Source organism: Molossus molossus, unplaced genomic scaffold (assembly GCF_014108415.1).
Source record: "Molossus molossus isolate mMolMol1 unplaced genomic scaffold, mMolMol1.p scaffold_m16_p_9, whole genome shotgun sequence".
NCBI lineage: Eukaryota > Metazoa > Chordata > Mammalia > Chiroptera > Molossidae > Molossus > Molossus molossus.
Genome location: NW_023425403.1, coordinates 48,456,228 through 48,484,152, shown reverse-complemented (window position 1 = coordinate 48,484,152; position 27,925 = coordinate 48,456,228). Strand labels below are relative to the sequence as shown.

Sequence of the window (27,925 nt, the reverse complement as noted above, 5' to 3'; positions counted from 1 at the left end):
TGTAATGCTGGATGTTGTTCTAATGATAATATCGCTATATTAGGAAGATGGGGGCACAGGGGCAGAGTAAGAAAAAGTTAAATCCTCATATTCCACAGCAGGAAGTCAATAGGTACTGCTTAAAGTGAAAAGGAAAAAATATCATTAAAATTGTGTTATGCAAAAAAACAGAGAAAAATAAAATCAGTGAGTTAAAATAACTGAAATAGTGATCCCTGGAGAGTGAGAAGTTGGTGGTGGGGTTAGGGGATTACTGTTTTTCATAACAAGCTTTATAGTTCTATTCACTGGTGAAAGTTTTGTTCACGCACCACTTTAATATTAAAACTAAATAAAAATAAAACTATTAAAAATAGAAAAAGATAGAGGCATTCGTGAATAGGCAGACAGGCAGAATGGACACCCACTCTCATATTTAAGATTTTATTTTCCACGAGTTACTTGGACGTCGGTTTGTAAACACTTTCCTTATCAATATTTGCAAACCTGTCCATGGGCTTTATGAGTCCTATGTCGTGAGTTATAACATGATAACGTTGGAGAGGGTGTCGAGCCCAGAGATTCTCAAGTAGAGGAACAAGGAGGTGGAAGCCAGGGTTTTTGTTTTTGCTTGTTTTTTTGAAGATTTTAAAATAGATTTTTAGAGAGGGAGAGAGAGAAACATTGATATGAAAATGAAACATTGGTTGGCTGCTTCCTGCACGCCCCCTACTGGGGATCAAGCATACAACCCTGGGCACATGCCCGGACTGGAATCGGACCAGCAACCTTTTGGTGCCTGGGAGGACACCCAACCAGCTGAGCCACACGGGCCAGGGCAAGGGAGCCAGGGTTTTTACATTAGTAAAGAAGGGTCAGAACATGTCTATGATTGAGAACAGAACTGAGCAAGTTTTTAAAAAGCATTAGGCTAAGTAGCCAGTCTCAAGAGGCTACAGACTGTGTGGAAAAAGCTAACTACAGAAGCAGAGACCTGACCAGTGGTGGCCAGGGACTGAGCACGAGGGAGGGCACGTCACCGAAGCAGCACTGGGGACTTTTGGAGGTGGTAGTAGTTCCAGAACTATATATATTTGTCAAACTCACAGAACTCAATCGGGTGAATTGACTGTATGTAAATTATTCCTCAATAAACCTGCCTTTAAAAAAACTGGGGGTGGGGCGGGGGGAGAAGAGATAAACCAAAGAACTTACGCATATAAGCATAACCAATGGACACAGACAACAATGCTGGTGGGGGGGAGCGGGAACCAGATGAGGGTGTCAATGGGGGAAAAAGGAGAAACATCTGTAACAAAAATTAAATTTAAATTGAATTTAAATTTTAAAAAAAAGAAAAGAAAAAGAAACTACCCAAATGCCTATTAGTGGTTGAATAAATTGTGGTATAGTCACAAAAAATAAAAACAAAAAAATTCATACAAATCAATTGAAAATATAAGTGTGTCTATGAATGAGGAAAGAATAAAATGTGGTATGTCCAATTTATTTATTTATTTATTTATTTATTTATTTATTTATTTATTTTCTTTATTGATATTCAGAGAGAGAGGAAGGGAGAGATAGAAACATCGATGAGAGAACATCAATTGGTTGCCTCCTGCATGCCCCCCACTGAGGATTGGGCCCACAACCTGGGCATGTGCCCTGATCAGGAATCGGACGAGCAACCTCTTGGTGCATGGGTTGATGCTCAACCACTGAGCCACACTGAGCCACACTGGCTGGACCCAATTTATTAACCACCTCCAAAGGTAGCAAAAGATATAAAATCTATCTGTTCAGAAATCTCTTCATACTCACACAACAGAAAAATCTCCTCAGGCAGATAAGGTAACTCTGAAGCATTTGTAGCTAATTTTTACTATTTTGTTTTATGCTCCTTTCTGTAGTATTTGTTCAGAATGTCAGTTAAATTTATGATTTATGTAAACCTTATTATCACAGCACTTCTGGAATGTCGGAGTATGGACCTCCAAAAATCCACTCTTCCATAAAAGCAATGAGAACACCAGCAAAAGTGGTCAAAATCAACTTTCTCAGAACTCTGGAAATTCACCAAAGGCTTGGAACAATCCAAAAGGTGTTTATTCAAGAAAATCTGCTGACTCTTGGTAAGAACCTTAATTTCTGAGGCCATTTAATGTCCCGGTTCCGCATCCCCTTCTCTGCAACTCCACAGCAGCTTTGAAACCCAAGTGTTGGACAGTCATTGTGGGGACTAGCAGCCTGTCAGCCTCTGGAGGGAGAAGAATGACTCTGAGCTCCCCCAAAGCCACATTCCCAGAGAGCTGTCATTGCGCAACCTGTCTAGTAGCTCCTCTACCCTCCACCTGGCTCTCCCCTACATCACGGCCCTGGACAAGCAGGACAGAAAGTGTAATCAGTGTCCAAGAGCTAAAGAACCCAACTGGCACATATTGGCACTTACCTGAAGCTCCAAGAGAAGGCAAGCCAGGACTAAAGGGGTTCAGATGAGGTTCACAGGCGAACTGCATGCTTCTGTAGGCTCCTAGGAACACATTCTCAGTGGGACCTCCAGATATAACTGTGAAAGGATAATTCCGAGAAATGAGTTTAGTTAAAAGCCCAGCTGAAACTTAACTTGTATACAAGGGAGATCAATCATCCATAAATCAAATGTCACTGAACAAAGTCGGGGCAAGGTTTATAAAAGTAAAAATTGCAGACCATCTGTGGACCAGAGATTGCCCTTAGATTTTTTGTCTTTGGGAAAGCTGATTAGCTGAAAACTATCAAGAAAGGCAGTTCGCCCAGGAGCACATGGACATACTTAAGGGAAGGCAATTTTTAGTTATTTGTGGGTTTTCCAAGAAACCTGAGATTTCAGCTGTGGAAGAATGTGGTATGTTCATCTCTGTATAATGGAAACTTGTAGGTGCATTGGTACCTATGCCTTAAGTCAGATTGCATTGTGTCTTTAACTGTACTTCCTCATAGCATAAGGGTTAAGAACATATGCATGGAGTCCATTGAACCAGGCCTATCATTTCTTCCCCTGGCAACATTAATTTCCTCATCTGAAAACAGAGATAATGATATGGGCTACATTACAGTGCTATTGGCAGGATTAAATCAAATAATATTTGCAACATACTTAATACAGTGTCTCCCACACAAGAAACATGCAACAAATGGTAGCACTTATTATATATAAGTCATTAGGAAAATAGCTCATTGTATCTGTCAGGGTCCAGTCAGGAGAAAGAAACCACAGTCATCTGAATAGGGAGAGTTTAATATACGGAATTAACTACAATGGGGAATTACCTACTAAGGGGTAAAGAGAACAATAAACAAAACAGGAAAGAAGTATAGGGAGCGGTCACTGCCTCTAGGGTCAAGGCAGAGCACCCAAGAAAGAAAGAAACCCCAAAAGGGAGACGCCTACCCAGCCGAGGCTGACACAGACCTTGTTGAAGAGCATGTGTGCTGCTGGGTGACGGAGAGGTTTGCTGAGGTTAAACACTGGTGGAGCTCAGTGAGGCTCTGCCCACTGGGGTGTCAGGGCAAACTGTCCTCAGGGAGACGCTGCACTGTGGAGTCACTGGGAATCTGCCCTCAGGAGTGTGTGTGTGTGTGTGTGTGTGTGTGTGTGTGTGTGACATTGGGTATCCTGTAACCAACCATAGGAACAAGCAGGGAAGAAACTTTTCCCCCTCATTTTAAAAAACATTTTTCCCTTGCTCTGACCTGTGTGTATCAGTGGTTAGAGCACCAGCCCAAGAACCAAAGGGTCTTGGGTTCAATTTTCAGTCAAGGGCACCTACCTGGGTTGCAGGTTCAATCCTAGGCTCCGGTTGGGGTGTGTTCAGGAGGCAACCAATTGATGTCTGTCTCTCCCTCTCTCTCTCCCCGCCTCCCTCCCTTCCTTCCACTCTCTCTAAAAATCAATGGAAAAATATCCTCAGGTGAGGATTAACAAATATATATATATATTTTCCCTTTATTTTATTTTATTATTTTTTCTATCACCATTTATCTTCCTATGCCCTCTTCCACCTCCCCGCACCCTCCTCCCCATCACAGCTACCACACTGTTGTCCCTGTTCATGAGTTTTTTCTCTTTTTGCTTATTCCTTCACCCCCCTAACACCCTCTCTTACCACCACCAGAGCTGTCTGTCTGCTTGGTCTCTCTGAGTCTGTCTCTGTTTGGCTTGGTAGTTCAGTTTGTTCATTAAATTCCACATATGAGTGAGTCTTTCTCTGACTGGCTTATTTCACTTAGCATAATGTTCTCCAGGTCCATCCATGTTGTCACAAAAGGCAAACTTTTCTTCCTTTTTACAGCCAAGTAGTATTCCATTGTGTAGATGTACTACAGCTGTTTTACCTACTCATCTATTGAGGGACACTTGGGCTGTTTCCAAATCTTGGCTACTGTAAATAATGTTGCAATGAACATAGGGGTACATACTTCTAATACAATGGAATATTACTTGGCCATAAAAGAATAAAATATATTTTTAAAGAATAATTTATTGATTTTTATAGAGAGAGGAAGGGGGAGAGAGGGAGAGAGGGAGAGAGAGTGAGGGAGTGAGAGAGAGAGAGAGAGAGAGAGAGAGAGACATTAATTGGCTGCTTCCTACACATCCCCTACTGGAGATCAAGCCCAAAACCTGGGTATGTGCTCTGACCGGGAATCGAACCAGCAACCTTTCAGTGCATGGGGCAATATCCAACCAATTGAACTGGGTAGGGCAAAAGAATAAAATCTTAACCATTTGTGACTACATGGATAGACCTAGAAGGTTTAATGCTAAGTGAAAAAGATCAGACAGAGAAAAACCATATGGTTTCACTTATATGTGGAATCTAAAAACCAAACAAACGAACACACAAAACCTAAACAAACTCATAGAAAGAACAAACTAACGGTTGCCATAGGGATGGGAGATTGGGGGATTGGGTAAAAAAGGTGAAAGGAATAAGAATTGGTAGTTACAAAATAGTCACGGGGATATAAAGCACAGTATAGGGAATATAGTCAGTGATATAATAAGTATGTACCATGTCAGGTGCGCACTAGACTTATTGGGGGGATCACTTAGTAAGTTATATAATGTTTAATCACTATATTGTACACCAGAAACTAATATAATATTATAATATAGTATGTCAACTGTAGCTGAAAAATAAAAAAGTTTAATAAAAATAAAATAATAATTATTATCACAATTATATTGTTATAATCTATTCTATTTCATTATAAATTATTATATTACAATATTAATTGTAACTATAGATTACTAAATATTAATATATTAGCAAGCTAGTATTACATAGTTTCTTTTTTTTTTTTTTTTATCCTCACCTGAGGACATTTTTCCATTTTTTGTACAGATAGAGTGGGAGGGAGAGAGAGGAAGAGAGAGAGAAACATCGATGTGAAAGGGACACATCGAGTGGCTGCCACCCGCACGACCAACCAGGGCCGGGGACAAACTGCAACCGAGGTACATGCCCTTAGCGGGAACCGAACCCGGGTCTCTCAGGACCGCAGGCCAACGCTCTAACCGCTGAGCCAAACTGGCCAGGGCCATAGTTTCTTAATCTAACTAAATAGAACAATTTGCATGGCTCTTTGTAATGATGCATTTTGGGATATATTTTTAGGTTTAGATCTTTTTAAAAATATGTTTTTATTGATTTTTTAGAAAGGGAGAGAGAGAGAAGCATTGATGTGAGAGAGAAACACTGATTGGTTGCCTCCTGCACGTTCCCCACTGGGGAGTGAGCCTGAAACCCGGGAATGGAGCCGGGACCTCCCAGTTCGTGGGATGTCACCCAATTCACGGAGCCACACCAGCTGGGCTAGGTTTAGACCTTAAAGCATTGATTTATTTCCCAGTTCCAAAAGACATGGAATCTGAATCTCTTGTGTTACTCATCTGATGAGTCATAGTAATGGTTGTTTTATAACAAATCTCTAAACCATCAGGCAGATCTTCATTTAATATTTATGAATGACTGTACCATAATAATTTATTTTTGTGGTAATTTATTACTAATAGTTTAAAACAATATTCTCAGAGAAAATCCACAAAGCTACAGATCTCTAGCTATTGTAACAGCCGTTACAGTGACTTATCTTTGGAATATACTCACTCTCTTCCTAAAATACAATAAAACAGATTTCTCTTTCTCCTGGTATGATGTTTCCTAGCTGCTTAAAAATCATATTTCCCTTCCTACAGAGGACATGATTGGCGACCAGGCTGTCAAGGATTTCAGCAGCTCTCTCTGTGGACCGCTCTTGTCCCTTTCTTCACACCCCTTCTTCGGTGCCACAGGCTCAGGCCACTGGCCCTGGGCTGAGGATCCTGGGCACAACCCACAGGGGGCCTGTCACCAGACATTTTAATTTGTGTCTGTCTCTGGCTGCTCTGGGTATTTCTTTTCCTCTCTGTTCCAAGGAAGAAAGAGTCTGCCTTTCACTGCTTCGGGGGTTCATTAATGGTTTGGGGGATACTGAGCCCAAAGCAGAAAGCCCAGGCAATACAGCAGAGAATCACCCCACCCCCTTTTCTGGTTGAGAAAGCCCTTAGCTTTGAGAGGGCACACGCAGGCTTGAGAAGGGCTTGGGAGGCACACAGGAGAAAGAGGCGCTTTGAGCTTCCCCGAGGCAGGCCAGGGGCTGGATTGGGAATTTCTGCATTTGGAAGACACCCCAGTAGCTTCAGCGCCATGGTGAGGGGTGAGGTGGGGATGGTGTGTGAATGCAGAGACTGGGCTCAGGCCACACCCCACATGGGTGCAGCAGTGAGGGTGCCCCGGACGGTGCTGTGGGCAGTGGCATGGGTTGTGGTGAGGGCCACCAACTAAAGTGCCCACCTACCTGGGAAGACCCGGAGGGCAGCTGCCTGGGTCCCCAGATGCTCCAGGCACTGGGATCTGCCCCCTGCTGAGCGGTTCCCATCCTCCGAGGTCTGGTGTTCTGATTTGTATTCTGGAAGCCTTCTTTCACCTGGCCCTTAGGAGAAAAAAAAGGAATTAGAGGTAAGAGGCAAAGATACAGTGTGGCGTAGCAATACACAGATTTAATAAATGTGCAGTTAAGCCTATAAGCACAGCTAATTCCATACATTTATATTGGTCTTATTTTTACTGCCAATTCTCTCTTCTGTGGAATTCTTTCTTTCCAACTTTCTTAATTTTTTTTCATTTTTTTGAAGTTGATTCAATGGTTTATTATTTTGGCTACTGTTTGAAGAACTAATCATTGGTTTCAGTTTTCTCTCTCTCTCTTTTTTTTTAAGTTTCTAGTTTGTTTGATGCTGTTTAATTGAACAATGCTAGTGATTTTGCTCCTTTTCTAAATCCTATAGATGGGATCTATATCTTCTTTTGCCTTCTAATTAATATATCTGTATCTATATATATACTTAGAGAAACATTTTCTTCTAAATAATATTGTGCACTCATGAATTTTGGTGGGTGGAATTGTGGATGTTACTAATATTTGAGGATTTTCTCCATGACTCCATTGCTATCATGAGGAGTGTTTTTAAATTCTCCGGGAGTATTAGTTGAGGCTCTTCTGCATACTGGATAACAGGCTCAAACGAAAAGTACTGTGAGGATCCCGGACAGTTCATAGATAAGGAGGAGCTGAACAGCCAGCTGGGGCTGCCGGAGCTGGTAGCCCAGCCCAGGGCTGCGTCCTCGCGGGCCCCCTTCTGTAATGGCTCAGCCGGCAAATCAAGTCAGGTCTTCCCATCTCTCTGGCAGGTCTACGTTCTGGGAGAGAACATCTGCTTGGCCCAGCTTGGTCAGGGGGAAGACACAGCACAGACACAGCCTTTGGCCAGTTGCATAACTTGTCTCTGCTTCAAGTTCCTCATCCATAAAATGAGGATGATAATGATACCAGCTTCGTGAGGTGATGGTGGAAACTAAATGAGTTAATGTATGTACACATGCGCACGCCACACACACACACACACACACACACACACACACACACAGCAGTGCTGTCATGTAATACACTCGGTCTCAGAGTTACGCATATCTAATTTTATCAACCATGACCTGTTTGTATATTCTTTTTATTTACTTTAAACTTCTTAACCTAATATACAATTATTTGGAGTGTAAGGGAGATTCGTTCACTTTTTTTTTATCCTCACCCAAGGACATTTTTGCATTTATCTTCAGATAGAGCGGGAGGGAGAGAGGGAGAAAGAGAGAAAGAAACATCAATGTGAGAGAGACACATTGAGTGGTTGACACCCACACAACCCCAACGGGGGCCGGGGACAAACTGCAACCGAGGTACGTGCCCTTAGCGGGAACCGAACCTGGGACTCTGGTCCGCGGGCCGACACTCTAACTGCTGAGCAACACCAGCCAGGGCATCATTCACACTTTTAAAATGTAGATTCTCTAAATTTTCATCTAATTCTCAGAAACCCTGTTAATTCTACCTTATCAGTGGTGCTTTTCAGCTCTGTGATTTTTTTTTTTTTACCATTTTTATGTTGATTTGATCTACACATTCAAAAGCAATACATACACCTAGTAATAGTGCTGTTTTCATTCTTCCCATGTCTTTCTCCATTCGAATGTACCAACATAGGGATTTCCTCCAGCTCTTGTTAAAGTCTGCTGTGTCAGAGATCATGGTTTGCACAGGCAATAATTTCAGTTTGCCTTTCCTCTCTTTTTTGAAATGTGTCTTTGGACATAATCCAAAATCTATCAAACCCTTGGGTTTGGTGTTTAAATGTACTCAGTGACTTCCTTTTCGGAGGACTTGGTCCTCATCTAATTGTCACGTGGCCCTGCATTGCCTCCTCCTGCGTGTTCTGCTTTGTGGAGACGCCCCTTACGTAACCCAGGTGTCATCTGTCTGTTGTCCACACTGTCTTCACTGCTGCTCTGCCTTTGGCTGTGCACCGCCTGGATGCAGAAGTCAGCCGTGCCTCAAGTGTGCGCCCCTCCACACGTGCACGCAGGCATGCACAAGCACAGACACGCGTCTCCCACCCCCCCCAAGTCCACTGGTGATCCACATGCATCGTCCTGAGATAGGGGAGGGCGCGAGGACGGACCAGTGGCCCTCGCCCTGCACACTGCTGTCTTGTTCCCTTGTACCAGGCTGGGCAGTTCCGCCCTCCCTGAAGCCGTGTCCAGCTGTCCCTCACCTGGGTCCTTCTGGTATCACCTCCCACCCCAAGTACTCATCACAACATTTCTCCCAAAGTCATTCTTTGAGTTTATTCTTAATCTCATTATATGTGTGTTATTAAATTCCAGGTATCCTAGAATAGGTGGCTCCTCATTTCTTTCACATGAAATCAAGAATTGTGTAGTTACACCCTGGCCGGTTTGGCTCGGCGGTTAGAGCGTCCACCTGTGATCCCGAGAGACCTGGGTTTGGTTCCCACTAAGGGCATGTAACTCGGTTGCAGTTTGTCCCCATCCCTGGTTGGGTCGTGCGGGTGGCAGCCACTCGATGTGTCCCTTTCTTTTTTTTAATTTTTATTTTTTTTATCCTCGACATTTTTCCATTTTTTGTACAGATAGAGTGGGAGGGAGAGAGAGGAAGAGAGAGAGAGAGAGAGAGAGAGAGAGAGAGAGAGAGAAAACATCGACGTGAAAGGGACACATCGAGTGGCTGCCACCCGCACGATCAACCAGGGGCTGGGGACAAACTGCAACCGAAATACGTGCCCTTAGTGGGAACCGAACCCGGGTCTCTCCTGACCGCAGGTGGACGCTCTAACCACTGAGCCAAACCGGCCAGGGCTCAATGTGTCCCTTTCATGTCGATGTTTCTGTCTCTCTCTCTCTTCCTCCCACTCTATCTGAACAAAAAAAAGGAAAAATGTCCTCGGGTGAGGATGAAAAAAAGAATTGTCTAGTTGCCCTCCTAGTCTAAGCCTTGCTCCTCAGAGTCTCCATCATCCAGCAGCCTCAGCATCAGCATCGCCTGGAAGCCTGTCAGACTCTCAGCTCCACCCCAGACTTACAGACTCCGCAGTCAAACAACATCACCAGGTGATTCTCATGCACATCAAAGTTTGAGAACCACTGGTCTAATGCACATTTTAGTGCATTTTGGTTTTAATAAATTCAGCACATATCAAATTGAACATGCCATCTTCTTTGCTTCTTAAAACCCCAGTCATCCAAGTCAAACTCCTTGGGGACAGCCTTGCCTCCGCCCTGCCCCACGTCTCAAAGTCCAGACCATAACCATGTCCAGTTGACTCTCTTTCCTTAGTACAGCTCCCGTCTGTCCCATTTTTCCTTCTCCCATCCACTGCCTCCAGGTCCCCATGTTCTTCTTTTTGGATACTACATCTTATTTCTACTGCCCTCCCAGCCTGCAGTCTCTCCCTCTTATTGTGCCAGAGTAGTTCATTCAGACTGGGTATATGATCCGATCACTCCCCAGCTTAAAATGCTTCAACACTCCCCATGGCCTTCAGAGTTAGATACAAATTCTTCACATGGAATACCAGAACCTTCTTATCCAAATCCTGCCGACCTGCGCAGTTACACCTTCCTCTGCCCGAAGCTTCAGCCAATCTGCCTCCCTGTCGATGTCCCCAAATGCAGATTCTTTTCCCTCCGCCTGGAATTCCCTTCCTCTCTTCCTTACATAACCCAGGTGTCAGCTGTCAGTTGTCCACGTTGTCTTCGCTGCTGCTCTGCCTTTGGCTGTGCACTGCCTGGATGCAGAAGTCAGGCGTGCCTCAAGTGTGCGCCCCTCCACACATGTGCACACAGGTATGCATGCACACGCACACAGGCACTCATCCCCCCCCCCCCCCGCAACAAGACCACAGGTTCTCGTCTCTACCCCTGAAATTTCGGGTTAGGTGTCCCCTTCCTTGAGAAGCCTTGTCTTTCCCAGTCTAGGGTAGGTGCCCCTTCCTTCCTCCTCATCCAGCCTGAGCAGAGCCCTGTGGCACCTGGCACCATCCTGCATGCTGGTCCATTTCCCTAGTGCCTATGAACACTCTGAGAGCCAGGACTGTAAACCTGACCTCTGAAAGTTTGCTCTTAGAATGAATGGATCTTGGCTCATAGTAGCACTTAGTAAATGTTGAATAAATAAATGAGACATTCATCTCACTATTTATGAACCGTTAAAAATGATTTGACGTTTCTTTTGAAGGATAGTTGGTTTCATGGTCTTCCCCTTTTGTTAAATCATTAATATTGTTGCTTTTATATCTTTTTAGTTCCTTTTTTATACCTTGTTGTTATATACTGTGTTTTCCATTAAGACGACAGATAATCATTTGCGCCATTAAACTTTCCCTACTAGTCATACCAACAGATTTATCTTTTCTCTGAGTCTACCTTAGAAATGCAAATTAAATTGTCCATTTTTAATGATCCTTGAAATGACGGTTTTTAATGGTAACCCTTTCTGTCCTCGAGGATTTGCTCTTTCAAAGCAAAACAGCTTTCCCGGGCTAATGGCCCAGGGTGGGAGTGTCCCAACTGCTCCGTCAGTGTCTTATCAGGGTTTTCAGTAGCCCGTTGGGGCTTTCCTGTCTTCACATCGTAAACGGCAGACGCCTCGCCCTGCTGCCTGCACTAACTTTCCAAAAATGTTGTTTAATTACAGACGCAATGGTAGAGAAAACCCTATTTACAAAGGCAACAAATAAGAGCAACCACTCAGGGATAACTTTAACAAGATACTGCGTCGTAAGGCCTGAAATTCCATATGCTGCCCAGATGTCTTTGCACCTTACAGGGCCCCTCAGACTTAGCCATAGTTCCCCTGCTCTTGCCAGATATGTCGACCTCCCCGTGGGAAAGGATCCCCATGTTTGTTCCAATAAGCCGATCACAGCCTCCTGCGGGAACCAGGGGGCCTCAGCCTCTTGGTACTCCAGTCCCTCTCCCACAGCTCCTGCCGCTGGCTCTGTTCCCGAGTCTGCCCTCGTGTGGCCACGGGCAGCATGTGGTATCCTCCCCTGGCCCGGAGCGTGTGTGGCTGATACACTGCTGTCCATTTCATCTGTCTGGTGGTGGTGTGTGTTCAGCTATCACACACTATTTAGGGTGGGGAATCCCTCTTGAAGGTGGGGTGAATAGGAAGTGATCAGAACAGGTATGTGCAAAGACTATTTGAAGAATAGTTGCAAAAAGGGCTACTAATATCTCTAATATGTTTTTAAAGAACCTCTCAAAAATTGAGAGGCAAAAGCCTTAAAGTACAATAGAAAAATGGGAAAAGAATATGTACAAACTATTCACAATAAAAGATATAAAAACTGCTCCCAAACATATTGTAATAACTCCATTCTGACCCTCAGTTACTGCAGGTACACACCCTGGCAGTTTCTTTTTTGTTAACATGAGGGCCTTGAGAAACCCAATGAAAATTATAAAGATAAAGGGTTACTGAAGCCCTTGGGAAACTCAGAGGAACCACGAGAAGGAAGAGATTAATGGTTGCCCTGACCTAACAGCTCCTCTTGCCCCCGTCTGTCAGTTCCCGCCTTAACGGTGCCAAAAATAGCACAAAGAATGTAGTTTTTTCTTCTCTGTAGTTTGTGTCTATATAAACAGACAACAAAGAAGGCTTGGGGCTGTCGATTTGGGGAGAGCCCTCCTTCAGCCCACCGGCGTAATAAAGTGCTCCTTTACAATTCGGCTGTGCGTCTCTGGTTATCTCGCTGACACCTTACAACAATATAAAATAATGTCTAAGGTCACTTAAAATAACACTAAAATGCCAGTTTATGTAATCATATTGTTACAACATAAATTGTCTGGTTTTGATCTTTGTACCATGGTTATGGGAGATGTTATTATTAAGGAAAGTTGGGTGAGTGGTATACAGGCACTATGAACTATTTTCCAACTTTTATGTAAGTCTAAAATTAGTTCAAAATTAAAAGCTTACAGCAAGATGGCAGCGTAGGTAAACGTGGTATCGCATCCTCCCACCACCACATCAAAGTTACAACTAAACTACAGAACAACCATCATTCAAAAGTACCTGAAATCAAGCTGAATGGAAGTCCTAAAACTACGGAATTAAAGAAACAGCCACATCCAGACTGGTAGGAGAGGCGGAGGTGTGACAGGCTGGTCCCACACCCACGTGTGGTGGATAAAAATCAGGAGGACACCTCGGCTGGGAAGGTCCTCCCTGAGGACTGAGGGGTTCCCGTCCCACACCAGGTGCCCTACTCAGGGTTCCAGTGCCAGGAAGAGAATCCCCATAACTTCTGTCTGGAAAAACCAGCAGGAACTGAGGCTGAGGGAGGCTCAGGCTTCTGGAGCCCCAGGCAGCTCCTCTTAAAGGGGCCCCGCATGGACTTACTTGGACTCGCTCCCTCCAGGCTCCAGCATGAAGACACAGCTTGAAAGGCACCAGAGATATATGGGGAAGAACCAAGTTGTTTGGCATTGGAGCAAGGGCTGGAGAGGGGGTTTTCTCCTGGGCAGACGTGCTATCAGAAGTCTTTGTTCCTTTGGTGAGCCCTTCCCTGGGGCAGCAGACAGCCGCCGCCATATCTGGGATTCCAGCAACCTGGCTCACACTGGTAGCCCCGCCCTGGTGATTCCCTGAGGCCCCGCCCCACCCAACTTTCAGGCCCACCCAAGCTGTTGCCAATTGCTTTACCATAGGATTAGCCTCTCTTGGATCCTGCCTCAGGTTTGCCTAAATTCTTTCAAATAAGCAGCATCTGGTCTCAGATAGCCCCATACCTCTCGTTAAGTAATACATAGACATGAACACAGGGAGGCAGCCAAAATGAGAAGACAAAGAAACAGGTCCCAAATGAAAGAACAGAACAAAACCCCAGGAAAAGAACTAAGTGAAATGGAGATAAGCAACCTAACAGATGCTGAGTTCAAAACACTGCTTATAAAGATGCTCAATGAACTTAGAACCTCAATGAACATAGTGAGGGTCTCAAGAGCATAAAAAAGGACCAGTCAGAAATGAAGAAGGCACTAACTGAAATAAAGAATAATTTACACAGATTCAATAGTAGAGTAGGTAAACCCAAGAAGCAAACCATCGAGTTGGAATATAAGGAAGCAAAAAACACCCAACCAGAACAGCAAAAAGAAAAAAGAATCCAAAAAAATGAGAATAATGTAAGGAGCCTCTGGGACAACTTCAAGTGTACCAACATTCGCATCTTGGGGGTACTAGAAGAAGAAAAGAGAGAACAAGAAATCAAAAACCTATTTGAAACAATAATGGCAGAAAACTTCCCTAACTTGGTGAAGGAAACAGACATACAAGTCCAGGAAGCACAGACAGTCCCAAACAAGATGAACCCCAAGAGACCCACACCAAGACACATCATCGTCAAAATGCAAAAGGTTCAAGACAAAGAGAGCATCTTAAAAGCAGCAAGAGAAAAGCATTTAGTTACCTACAAGGGTGTTTCCATAAGACTGTCAGCTGATTTCTCAAAAGAAACTTTGCAGGCCAGAAAGGAGTGGCAAAAAATATTCAGAGTGATGAAAAGCAAGAACCTACAACCAAGATTACTCTATCCCGCAAAGCTGTCATTTAGAATCGATGGTCATATAAAGAGCTTCCCAGACAAGAAAAAGCTAAAGAAGTTCATCACCACCAACCATTATTATATGAAATGGTTGAAGGGTCTTCTTGAAGAAAAAGATAAAAAATATGAACAAACAAAATGGCAATGAATACATATCTATCGACAATGGAATCTACAAACAAAATGAACAGGCAGGACAGAAGCGTTCTCATGGATACAGAGAACATTTTGTTGGTTTGCAGATGGGAGGTGGGTTGGGGGAATGGGTGAGAAAGGTGAAGGAATTAGAAGTACAAATTGGTTGTTAGACTAACAAACCTCAAAGGGAAGGGGGTTGGGGGGTGGGAAGAGATAAACCAAAGAACTTATATGCATATAGGCATAACCAGTGGACACAGGCAACATTGTGGGGAAAGGCAGGAGGGGGGCGGGAGTGGGGAGGAGGGGGTCAATAGGGGAAAAATGAGGAACATCTGTAATACATTCAACAATAAAGATGAATTTTAAAAAAAGCTTACAAATATTTAGGAGCTAGATAGACACACACACATGCATGCACACACACACACACACAACTTTCATCTTTATTCAGGGGTCATTATATTGCTAAGTATATCTTGTATTCTCTAGATCCTGATACTGAAACAGAAAAAAAAATTCAATAAAAAAAAAAAAGAACAGTTGGTTTTTTAAAAATAGCAATGGAGAAATACCAAAGGCCTTGAGAAGGGTACAGATTGTCTTTCAGAAGTGTCCAGCTGCGTGACAGGAGACCGGAGCATCTAGCTATTGGCTCTGGTCTTCCACTGGCTAAGACGAAGGGGAAATCACAATCCCTCTAATTCTGGGCTGCCCTGTGCTTGCACCAAGTTTATTTTCCACCTTTTGCCTCCCCAGCATTGAAAAGGACCCAAAGGCAGAACGTGGACAGTTTGAGGCAGGACATAGGCAACACAAGGCAATTCTTAACTTGAGAGAAATGCACCACTTCAGAAAAATCAGGTGTTGAGGGCTGTGGCCATCACTGGACAGGGAATGAACTCTGTGTGCAGAGCCTCTATGGGAAGCAGAAATGACCCACACAGCACGGAATCAAATTCTGCCAGCAACCCCATAAGCTGGGAAGAGCATCATGGTCCTTAAATGAGACCCCAGCAACCTCTGACACCTTAATGACAGCCTCATGAGACCTGATGGTAAGCAAAATGGTTTCTGGGGCTTGGCATGATAGAACCGTCTTAAGAAGCAAGTGTCTCTCAGTGACCACCAGTTTACCCCAGCAGAGGTCCTGTGTCACCTGAAAGGAATTTTCTTACCTAGGTAAGTGGGCTCACTAAGTTGTTTACTGCTTTGGAACATAAAGCCCGTAAGAAGCAGGTGTCCTCCTGTTCCTGGAGGCGCTGTGTATCAACCCCGCGCTCTTCCGGCCTGGAGATCCATCTTGCTTCCACCTGATTCTGAATCTGTCTGGAATTTCTCTTAATAAACTCTGTTTGATTCTGGAGTTGTCACCCTCTTTCTTTGGTCTCTTGGTCATCCTCCTTTGGAAGCCAGTTCTAGTACATCTTGGGAGATTTTTCACAACACCTGCGAAAAGGACTCAGCTGTGTCCAGACTCCTGACCCAAAGAAACTGAAATAACAAATGGGTGTTTTATAAAGCCTCTAAGATTGTGGTAATTTGTTACTTGACAATAGAAATGAAGATGCCACCTAATAGGAATGTGTTTGGTCCTTCGAAGCTTAAAAACCAGGTCTAAGTAGCCACTAAAGTTAGACACACACCTATCCTATGACTCAGCAACTCCGAGGAAAATGAGAATGTTCACCAAAAGCCATGTACAATAATGGGCAACGTGCAATGCATCACACCTGTTGGAATTGCTATTATCTAAACAAGACAAGCGTTGACAAGGGTGTGGAGAAAAGGGAACCCTCATGCACTGTTGGTGAGAATGTCAATTGGTGCAGCCACTATGGAAAACAGTATAGAGGTTCCTCAAAAAAGTGAAACTAGAACTACCATACAATTGAACAATCCCATGTCTGGGTACATATCCCCCAGAAATGAAATCACTATCTGGAAGATATATCTGCAGTGTTGTGTTCATTGCGGCATTATTCACAATAGCTAAGACATGAAAACAACCTAAGTGTCCATCAAGAGATGAATAGATAAAGAAAATGTGGTGTTCCTGGCCAGTGAGGCTCAGTGGTTGAGCATTGACCCATGTACCAAGAGGTCACCGGTTCAATTCCCGGTCAGGGCACATGCCCAGGTAAGGGGCAGGCAGAAGGTGGTCAATCAATGTTCTCTCTCATCAATGTTTCTATCTCTCCCTCTCTGTTGCTCTCTCTCTAAAAACAAATAAAGAAAAAAAAGAAAAAAATTTAAAAAGAAAAAAGAGCACTGGTCGGTTTGGCTCAGCAGTTAGAGCACTGGCCTGTGGACCAGAGAGACCTGGGTTCAGTTCCCGCTAAGGGCACGTACCTCGGTTGCAGTTTGTCCCCAGCCCCGGCGGGGTCGTGTGGGTGGCAACCACTCAATGTGAGTCTCTGGCATCGATGTTTCTCTCTCTCTTATCTCTTCTTCCCTTTCTCCCTCCCGCTCTATCTGAAGATAAATGCAAAAATGTTCTTGGGTGAAGATAAAAAAAAAAGAAAATGTGGCGTGTATATATAACAGAATATTATTCAACCACAGAAAGAAGGAAAGTCTGCCTTTTGTGACACCATGGACAGCCTTGACGGCATCATGCTAAGTAAAATAAGTAAGACAGAGAAAGACAAACACTGTATGGTCACACTCACATACGGATTCTTAAAAAAGCCAAACTTATGAAAACAGAGAGTACAGTGGCAGTTGCTGGGTCTGAGGAAGGAGCAGGCGATGAGAAGATGTTGGTCAAAGAGTGTACACTTCCAGCTATAAGACGAATACATTCTGTGATGTCACGTCCAGCATGCTGACCACAGTTAGCAATATTGCACTGCATCCTTGAAAGCTGCTACGAGTAGATCGTAAATGTTCTCACCACATACCAACAAAATTGTAATTATGTGAGGTGATGGATGTGGAGGTGTTAAGTAACCTTACTGTGGTAATGGATTTGCAAGGTATACATTTATCAAATCATCATGTTGTACATCTTAAATTTACATAATGTTATATGTCAATTATAGCTCAATAAAATTGGGAGAAAGGAGGATAAAGCTAAAAAAGAATGTGCATTGTCCCCCCCCCTTTTATTGTGGCAAAATATACATAACATGAAATCTATCCTTTTAGCCATTTCAGGTGTACAGTTCAGTGGCATTTAGTACATTTATACTGTTGTACAACCATTATAACCATTCATCTCTAGAATTATTTTTTTCTTCCTAAACTAACTCTGTACCCTTTAAACAATACTCCCCATTTCTCTCTGCCCCCATTCCCTGGAAACCACCCTTCCACTTTCTGTCTATGAATTTGCCTCCTTTGGCATCTCATGTAAGTAGAATCCTACAGTGTTTACCCTTTTGTGTCTGTTTCACTTAGCTCAGCATCTTCAAGGTCCATCCATGTTCCGGCATGTGTCATAACCTCCTTCCTTATAAAAACTGAATAATATTCCATTGTGTGTGTATACCATATTTTGTTTATCCATTCATTCACTGAGGAACACCTGGGTAATTTCTACCTTTTGGCCTGCGTTGTTCTTTAAAAAAATTTTTTTTTTCTTTATTGATGTTAGAGAGAGAGAGAGAGAGAGAGAGAGAGAGAGAGAGAAACATCGACGAGAGAGAACACTGATTGGCCACCTCCTGCATGCCGCACACTGGGGATCGGGCCCACAACCTGGCCATGTGCCCTGACCGGAAATCGAACTGGCAACCTCTTGGTGCATGGGTTGATGCTCAACCACTCAGCCACACCGGCTGGGCATGCTGCATGGTTCTTAATAGCTCCCTAGAAAGAACCTAAATGTTCATCAATAGTTGAAGAGATAAAAATGTTTTGGTACATTTTTCAAAAGAATACTGTATGACAATAAAAATAATGAATTACTTTCACATGAAACAACATGGATGGATTTCACAAACACAATGTGAAGAAAGGAAAGCCAGGCACAAAGAATCTATAGGTGATGATTCCATTTATGTAAAGACAAAACAGGCCAGACACAATGGCAGTGTGAGAAGTCCACAGAGTGAGCACCACTGAGGAGAAGATGCAAAGGTCTCTGTGAAGGGGCTGTGAGGGGTTGAGTGGAACGGTGGTTTCGTGGGTGTTCACGTTCACACAATATACTGAGTTGTGCACATCTATGCTCTACGCACTGCTTTGAGAATGACTCTAAGTTTAAAGATAGATGTCTCCTTCTCACCATTGTTTCATAGTTCTGCTTCCCAGAGTCAAACAATGTAATCAGTTTCTTGTGTTTCTTTCCAAAGATATTTTATGCCATATATGATAGTAAGATATTTGTGTATACATTTTCTTCTTAAAAAAAAAAATGCAGTAATAGCCCTGGCCAGTGTAGCTCAGTTGGTTGAGCGTCGTCCCACGCACCAAGAGAGGTCACTGGTTTGATTCCCAGTCTGGGCACATGCCCAGATTGTGGGTTCGATCCCTGGTAGGGGGCATAGAGAAGGCAGTGATGGATGTTTGTCTCTCGTCAATGTTTCTCTCGCTCTCTCCCTCTACCTTCATCTCTCTAAAATCAATAAAAATAAATAAGCAAAAAATACAACAATAGCACACTAGATCCACTAGTTTTACAGTCTAAAATTTTTGTTTTTAAAAATTTTGCTTAGGAATATATCTTTTTTAAAAATTTATTTATTATCTTTATTGTTGAATGTATTACAGATGTTCCCCATTTTTCCCCCATTGACCCCCTCCTGCCCACTCCCGCCTCCCTCCTGCCTTTTCCCACACTGTTGTCTGTGTCCATTGGTTATGCATGTAAGTTTTTTGGTTTATTACTTCCCACCCCCCAACCCCCTTCTCTTTGAGGTTTGTCAGTCTAGCAACCAATTTGTTCTTTTTAATTCCTTTACCTTTTTCACCCATTCCCACAACCCCCCTCCCATCTGGCAACCAACAAAATGTTCTCTGTATCTATGAGAATGTTTCTGTTCTGCCTGTTTATTTTGTTTGTAGATTCCATTGTCGATTTCTTTTGAGAAATCAACTGACAGCCTTATGGGAACTCCCTTGTAGGTAACTAACTGTTTTTCTCTTGCTGCTTTTAAGATTCTCTGTCTTGAACCTTTTGAATTTTGATGATGATGTGTCTTAATGTGGGCCTCTTGGGGTTCATCTTGTTTGGGACTCTCTGTGCTTCCTGGACTTGTGTGTCTGTTTCCTTCACCAAGTTAGGGAAGTTTCCTGCCATTATTGTTTCAAATAGGTTATCAAATTCTTGTTCTCACTCTTCTCCTTCTGGTACCCCAAGATGTGAATGTTGGTACACTTGAAGTTGTCCCAGAGGCTCCTTGCACTATCCTCATTTAAAAAAATTTTTTTTTCTTTTTGCTGTTCTGATTGGGCGTTTTTTGCTTCCTTATATTCCAACTCAATGGTTTGCTTCTTGGGTTTACCTACTCTACTATTGAATCTGTGTAAATTATTCTTTATTTCAGTTAGTGCCTCCTTCATTTCTGACTGGTCCTTTTTTATGCTCTTGTGGCCTTCACTAAGTTCACTGAGGTTCTCACTAAGTTCATTGAGCATCTTTATAAGCAGTGTTTTGAACTCAGCATCTGTTAGGTTGCTTATCTCCATTTTGCTTAGTTCTTTTCCTGGGGTTTTGTTCTGTTCTTTTATTTGGAACCTGTTTCTTTGTCTCCTCATTTTGGCTGCCTCTCTGTGTTTGTTTCTATGTATTACTTAATGAGAGGTATGGGGCTATCTGAGACCAGATGCTGCCTATTTGAAAGAATTTAGGAAAACCTGAAGCAGGATCCAAGACAGGCCAATCCTATGGTTAAGCAAGTGGCAACAGCTTGGGTGGGCCTGAAAGTTGGGTGGGGAGGGGCGGGGCCTCAGGGAGTCACCAGGGTGGGGCTACCAGTGTGAGCCAGGTTGCTGGAGTCCCAGATATGGAGACTGTCTGCTGCCCCAGGGAAGGGCTCACCAAAGGAACAAAGGCCTCTGACAGTACATCTGTCCCCGAGAAAGCCCCCTCTCTAGCCCTTGCTCCAATGCCAAACAGCTCAGTTCTTCCCTGTATGTCTCTGGCGCCCCTCGAGCTGCCTCCCCTCCGAGCTTAGAGGGAGAGAGTCCGATAAGTCCGTGCGCGGGCCCTTTAGGGAACTGCCTGGGGCTCCAGCCGCTTCAGCTTCCCTGAGCCTCAGTTCCTGCTGGTTTTTCCAGCCAGAAGTTATGGGGATTCTCTTCCTGGCACTGGAACCCTGAGCGGGGGCCCTGGTGTGGGACGGGGACCCCTCAGTCCTCAGGAAGGACCTTTCCAGCCGAGGTGTCTTCCTGATTTTTATCCGCCACACGTGGGTGTGAGACCAGCCCGTCGGCCTCTGCCTCCGCCCCTCCTACCAGTCTGGATGTGGCTGCTGTTTTAATTCCGTAGTTGTACGACTTCCATTCAGCTTGATTTCAGACCGTTTTGAATGATAGTTGTTCTGTAGTTTAGTTGTACCTTTGATGTGGTTGTGGGAGGACACGATACCGCGTTTACCTACCCGCCATCTTGACCGGAAATCTTAGCAATATATCTTGAATAGTTTTTCATAGCAGAACACAATCTTTTCTAGACATTTGGTTTCCAGTTCTTTTGCTATTAAAAATAATGATGGAAAATGAACCTCAATCTAAATCTCACACCTTATGTAAAAAATAACTTCAAACTGTCCAGTCAGTGTGGCTCAGTGCACTGAGTGTTGTCCCATGGACTGAGAGGTCCCAGTTCAATTCCCGGTTAGGGCACATACCCAGGGTGTGGGCTCAATCCCCAGTAGGGGGGGTGTAGGAGGAGGCCAATTCATGTTTCTCTCTCACATTGATTTTTTTCTCTTTCTCTCTCTAAAAAAATCAATAAAAACATTTTTTTTTAATTTATTTTTTTTATCCTCACCCGAGGACATTTTTCCTTTTTTTGTACAGATAGAGTGGGAGGGAGAGAGAGGAAGAGAGAGAGAGGGAAACATCGATGTGAAAGGGACACATCGAGTGGCTGCCACCCGCACAACCAACCAGGGCCGGGGACAAACTGCAACCGAGGTACATGCCCTTAGCGGGAACCGAACCCGGGTCTCTCCGGACCGCAGGCGGACACTCCAACCGCTGAGCCAAACCGGCCAGGGCAATAAAAACATTTTTTTAAAATAACTCCAAACAGATCATAGACTTAAATGTCAAGTAAGTTGCTAACACCAACCCAGATTCAAAGGACACATCTCTTGATGTAAGGAACAGGATGTGACAAGGGAGAGAATTGGTTATAGCACCACAGAAAGCTATTGATATAGGTGTAAATATAATAAGTCAATATGTTTATTCATTCAAATACATCATATCCGCAATGATCCTATGTAGCAGATGTTGCAGAATATTTTGCATGTAGATAGTGTGATGCTTAGAACGTGTGTATAAAGAAGGAATCAACATCAGCAATCCTCCTAAGCCTCATTTTGTCATCTCTCCCCTTTGGACCTTGGGTCCACTCTTTGGATCTCGTCATTCTGGATCATGTACAGCCTGCATTTCCTTTGCCCTCAAGATGCCTGAAATCAAAACAGGGATGGAAAACAACACACAAGTCCATCTTATTTCTGACCTGTCATCATAAAGCCTTCTGGGTCCAAACACCAAAAACTGTCCCTCAGTATAAAACTAAATTAAGAGTAGAATGACCTTTCACCTTACTGCCTGACATTCTTCTACAGAATTATCTTTTGCTACACATCAAGGCAAGTCTCAAACTCTATTAACTTGCTTCTCTAGAGTATAATCAACAAAGCAACAAATTTATAAATGGTACATGGCAACCCAAAACACTACACACCCCTTTCAAACAGAAGCACAAATTATGTTTCCCATTGTTAGTTCTATGTGCCGTGTTTTCCTCATCTTACATAGCTACCAACACAAAGAGAATTGGGCAGGTTTTGAATGTACCTTACGCTTTTCATCAAGGCTAAAGTGCAAAATCTCTCCATATTTCTAATATTTTAATAGGAAAAAGCATCAAATATACATAGTAAAGGAACTAAAGTGACAGGAGAACTAGTATAAAAAGGCCTCTTTAAACATACACTGAAATCTGTAAATGAACCAAGTTCTCATAGAACTTGAGATTTTGTTTGATTCTCTTTCCCCAAATCAAAAATTCCAAAATTGGGGTGGGGAGGGTGGGGAATGAAAAAACAAACAAACAAACAAACAAACAAACAAACACATTGCATGGGAATGGATACAAAGTTTATAAAGAACCATTTTTTTTTAAATGAGATATTATGGAAGAAAATACCATGAAAATAGTAATCCTATGAGAATTAATTTTTCAGCACAATAAATTTGAGCCTTGGTCTTTATGGAGATAATACAGTGTATACAGAAAAGCATAAATATATAAGACTTCAAGAAAAAAGTAAAAAGAAATATTATTTAACATTCTGTAAGGCCTAAATTTTGAAGAGCAGGAAAAAGATATTCAACAAAATCTTAAAAATACAGAACTATGAAAATTTCCTGGGCCAGAGGGTCAATATGCAACATGCTCCAAATAGAACCACACTTTGTCAACACATACAACTTAGATATATTTTTTAAAGTAAAGAAAAAGTTGGAGACTTCCGGTCAAGATGGCAGCGTAGGTAAACGTGGTATCGCGTCCTTCCACAACCACATCAAAGTTACAACTAAACTACAGAACAACCATCATTCAAAACTTCCTGAAATCAAGCTGAATGGAAGTCCTACAACTGCGGAATTAAAGCAGCAGCCACATCGAGACTGGTAGGAGGGGCGGAGGCGGACGGGCTGGTCCCACACCCACGTGTGGCAGATAAAAATCAGGAGGACACCTTGGCAGGGAAGGTCCTCCCTGAGGACTGAGGGGTCCCGGTCCCACACCAGGCACGCCGATCTGAGTTCCAGTGCCAAGAAGTCCCCATCACTTCTGGCTGGAAAAACCAGCGGGAACTGAGGCTCAGGGAAGCTGTCGTGGCTGGAGGCTCAGGCAGCTCCTTGAAGGGCCCGCGCACGGACTTATCGGACTCTCTCCCTCTAAGTTTGGAGGGGAGGCAGCTCAAGGGGCACCAGAGACATATAGGGAAGAACTGAGCTGTTTGGCATTGGAGCAAGGGCTGGAGAGGGGGCTTTCTCGGGGACAGATGTACTGTCAGAGGCCTTTGTTCCTTTGGTGAGCCCTTCCCTGGGGCGGCAGACAGTCTCCATATCTGGGACTCCAGCAACCTGGCTCACACTGGTAGCCCCGCCCTGGTGATTCCCTGAGGCCCTGCCCCACCCAACTTTCAGGCCCACTCAAGCTGTTGCCAGTTGCTTAACCATAGGATTGGCCTGTCTTGGATCCTGCTTCAGGTTTTCCTAAATTCTTTCAAATAGGCAGCATCTGGTCTCAGATAGTCCCATACCTCTCATTAAGTAATACATAGAAACAAACACAGAGAGGCAGCCAAAATGAGGAGACAAAGAAACAGGTTCCAAATGAAAGAACAGAACAAAACCCCAGGAAAAGAACTAAGTGAAATGGAGATAAGCAACCTAACAGATGCTGAGTTCAAAATACTGCTTATAAGGATGCTCAATGTACTTAGTGAGGGCCTCAAGAGCATAAAAAAAGAACCGGTCAGAAATGGTGGATGCACAGTCAGAAATGAAGGAGGCACTAACTGAAATAAAGAATAATTTACACAGATTCAATAGTAGAGTACATAAATCCAAGAAACAAACCATTGATTTGGGATATAAGGAAGCAAAAAACGCCCAATCAGAACAGCAAAAAGAAAAAAGAATAAAAAAAAAATGAGGATAATGTAAGGAGCCTCTGGGACAACTTCAAGCGTGCCAACATTCGCATCTTGGGGGTGCCCGAAGGAGAAGAGAGAGAACAAGAAATTGAAAACCTGTTTGAAACAATAATGGCAGAAAACTTTCCTAACTTGGTGAAGGAAACAGACACACAAGTCCAGGAAGCACAGAGAGTCCCAAACAAGATGAACCCCAAGAGACCCACACCAAGACACATCATCATCAAAATGCAAAGGGTTCAAGACAAAGAGAGAATCTTAAAAGCAGCAAGAGAAAAGCAGTTAGTTACCTACAAGGGAGTTCCCATAAGGCTGTCAGCTGATTTCTCAAAAGAAACTTTGCAGGCCAGAAGGGAGTGGCAAAAAATATTCAGAGTGATGAAAAGCAAGAACCTACAACCAAGATTACTCTATCCTGCAAAGCTGTCATTTAGAATCAATGGTCATATAAAGAGTTTCCCAGACAAGAAAAAGTTAAAGGAGTTCATCACCACCAAACCGTTATTTTATAAAATGTTGAAGGGTCTTTTTGAAGAAAAAGATAAAAAATATGAACAAACAAAATGGCAATGAATACATATCTATCGACAATGGAATCAACAAACAAAATGAACAGGCAGAACAGAAACATTCTCCTAGATACAGAGAACATTCTGTTGGTTGCCAGATGGGAGGGGTGTTGGGGGAATGGGTGAAAAAGGTGAAGGATTAAGAAGTATAAATTAATTGTTAGACTGACAAACCTCAAAGGGAAAGGGGTTGGGTGGTGGGAAGAGATAAACCAAAGAACTTATATGCATAACCAATGGACACAGATAATAGTGTGGGAAAAGGCAGGAGGGGGGCGGGATTGGGAAGGAGGGGGTCAATGGAGAAAAAAATGAGGAAAATCTGTAATACATTCAACAATAAAGATTTAAAAAGAGAAAAAAAAATAATAAAGTAAAGAAAAAGTTCTGAATAACTAGTCCCTTCCCAAAAGGAAATATGAAATTAAGGAGAAAAGATTCTACTAGGGTAAAAGAGTCTGGCTCAGGAAGAAAACTGAACAACATATCCAAGATTCTGTCCACAAAAGTAATTATGATACATCCTTAATAATAATAATAATAATAAAATAGGCTTTAAAAGAAGTTCATTCTCTGAACTGGTTTTTGTGAAATCTCCCTTGGGCTCCTCTGTGGGTGCGTAATAAAGTGCATGGGTTTGTTCACGTTCTAGTATTTCTCTCTGACCAATTCCAAAGAAAAAGGGCCATTTGAGACAGTGCAGCGCCCACAGGCTGTTGCTATGTAAATGGCACAGTGCTCCTCACTGGCTGCACCAAGGTTCACCTGGTTTCATCCTCCTTTGCTTTGAAGTTCTAAAGCCATCCTCACAGCCAGATGCTTGGACACATGATCAACAGTGGCATTACCTGGATTTAAAAAATTTTTTTTTTTTTTATCCTCATTCGAAGACACTTTTCCATTTTTTGTACAGAGTGGGAGGGAGAGAGAGGAAGAGAGAGAGAGGGAAACATCGATGTGAAAGGGACACATCAAGTGGCTGCCACCCGCACAACCAACCAGGGCCGGGGACAAACTGCAACCGAGGTACATGCCCTTAGTGGGAACCGAACCCGGGTCTCTCCGGACCGCAGGCGGACGCTCTAACCGCTGAGCCAAACTGGCCAGGGCAAAATTTTTTTTTCCTTTATTGATTTTAGAGAGAGAGGAAGGGAGAGGGGGAGAAAGAGATAGAAACATCAATGAGCGAGAACATCGATTGGGCACCTCCTGCATGCCCCCCACTGGGGATTGAGCCCACAACCTGGGCATGTGCCCTGACCGGGAATCGAACCTGCGACCTCTTGGTGCATGGGTCAGTGCTCAACCACTGAGCCACACCAGCTGTCCAGTTTACCTGGAGTCTTCATGGATCTTGTCTGTGTACTATCTTCTTTTTCCAGAAGTGTGGGACGAGGCCTGAAGAGTCACTCTGGTTTCACTAGCACCATCATTACTGAATCAGCGAATCAGCTGCATTGTTATTATCTAGCTGAGGCCCAGAATCAGCAGGTGCTTTGGTCTGCTTGTTCCTAGGTCCCACCTCCAGATGGCTGTGTGTAGATGCGTTGCTATGGTGACAGCTGTCGCCGTTGTCGGCTGCCCCCGACAGTCTCCAGTCTGCCTTGCTGTCATCTGTCATCTATTGGTGGCCTGTGTCTTCGTCCTTCCTCAGTGCTCTGACCGAGTGCTGGCTGATCACTGTGCTTGTTGATCCTGGTAACCCTGTTGATGAGCTCCGTACTCATCACGACTTGGATAAACTCTGCTGATGAGTGCATCAAAGATTGGGGCCTTAGTGATCTTTTGGAAACTAACCTTTTCCGATAGGTAGGACGTTCTTCATTGCCACTTCTGAGGGCTGTGGAAATGCAGTGTGCATGGAAATGATGTAAACACTCCTTTGTGGTCATGGTGTTCTTCAACGAATCAGGACAAACTGGGCACATTAATTCACTGTGTAGGCTTCCAGGTGAAACCACAAGCCACCCCTTAGTGCCTCCTGAGGTGTTCTCTGTAATTCATTTAGACTCAGGTCCCATGTTTTGCTTGGTGGTTTAGTTCCATTTGTCTGCACAGCTTGAGACATAGCGGCTCCTGCCCTAGCCTGGGACTCGGCTGGCAGCGCGGGAGCCAGACTAGGGTAACCCCCGCACCCCAACTTCCACAGTGGAGCTCAGGAAATACAACAGGTGCCACTCAAAATTCATGAGACTGAGGTGGGAGGTGGGAGGGCAGGAAGGAGCAAGCAGAGCGAGAAGGGACATGTTGGCCTGGAGGCCCCAGCTGCCACCTGTACCTGGCCACCTGGCCGGTCTCCGGCTCCCTCCCTCTTACCTAGATTTTCTAATTTATCTTTGTTTATCCGTAAAACACAGTCTTCTGTGCACCAGTCAAAATGCATGCACCAGATAGCTTCTTTCAACCCTCCTATATTCACAAATTTGAAAGTCTATTACTTTCTAGGCTACACTAAATAAAGCCCCTCACATGACCAACGTAAAAGTTTCTAAGAGCAAAATGATGATTTTTACATGAATTATGTGACAGGACTACCAAATATTTTGCAGAATGAAGAATGTAGTGCGTGAACACTTCTCTAGCTATCCCAAATTCCCCGCTGCATAGAATTAGGACTTACATCAGTTCCTAGGAATTGAGAGTCAAAATGTGAATGTCCCGTTCAACCCCCAGAGAGAGAAATCCTTGGTATGATTTCACTTCATCAGCCTTAGGTTGGACATTAATGGTGATGAAAAGCTCAGTTCTTCACCAAGTACCCGTTCCTCCGCGGATCCCTTCTACTTACTGGTAACCTTTCCCTTCTATAGACCCAGTCTGGGCTTTCACCC

General features: G+C 43.6%; 1 pseudogene; it reads right to left on the bottom strand.

Annotated features, from left to right (window-relative positions):
* Positions 1-77: 77 nt before the first annotated feature.
* LOC118622373 lies at positions 78-27,162 on the bottom strand (annotated as a pseudogene).
* Positions 27,163-27,925: the final 763 nt, after the last annotated feature.